We start from the raw sequence: 813 nt of genomic DNA on the forward strand, positions 1-813 counted from the left end.
ACTTCCTGTGAAGTACTGATGGCACCTTCCATCCCTCGTCAGAAGTGTATAATGAGGGTTAGTAAATAAGCCATGTCTGTTTGGTTGGTTTTTGTTTTTGTTTTTGTTTTTGTTTTGCAGAACCAGGGATTGAACTCAGATCCTTGCGTTTGCCAGTCAAGCGCTTAGCCTACTGAGCCATCTCCCTGGCCCCAGCCATGTCTGTTTGTAACAAACATGCAAAGACTGCTATGCACCAGTACCCTTATTAGGTTGTTGGTAATTTCAGTACAGTTTTAATTTTAGTAATTTCTAGCTCCAAATAACTTCATTTCTCTGCTTAATGTGTCACATAATGTTTAATCTACATAAATCTACTTCCTAAAGCAGACATGTCATTTGAGCAGATGTCACTGACAATCACACTGCCTGTGAAAAACATAAGATGTAAAAGGACATCTTGGGGGGCTGGGGAGGTGGCTCAGTGGAATAAGTGCTTCCTTGGCAAGCACAAGGGTCTGAGTTCAATCCCCGGTTCCGTCAAAAAAAAAAAAAAAAAAGGGACATCTTGTGTTTCTCATGTACTTTAAAAAAGTGGAAGCCAGGTGTGGTGGCGCACACCTGTAGTCCCAGCACTTGGGAGGCTGAGGCAAGAGGATTGCTGTGAGTTCAAGGCCAACCTGAACTACACAGTAAAACCCTGTCTTTAAAAAAAAAAAGGGCTGGTGAGATGGCTCATTGGTCTAAAGCACCTACTTAGAACAAGCTTAGCAAAGCACAGGGACTGCGGTTCAATCCCCCAGCACCACATGCCAGCCAGCCCCGCCCCCTGGT

Source organism: Octodon degus, unplaced genomic scaffold (genome assembly GCF_000260255.1).
Source record: "Octodon degus isolate 3935 unplaced genomic scaffold, OctDeg1.0 scaffold00214, whole genome shotgun sequence".
Taxonomy (NCBI): domain Eukaryota; kingdom Metazoa; phylum Chordata; class Mammalia; order Rodentia; family Octodontidae; genus Octodon; species Octodon degus.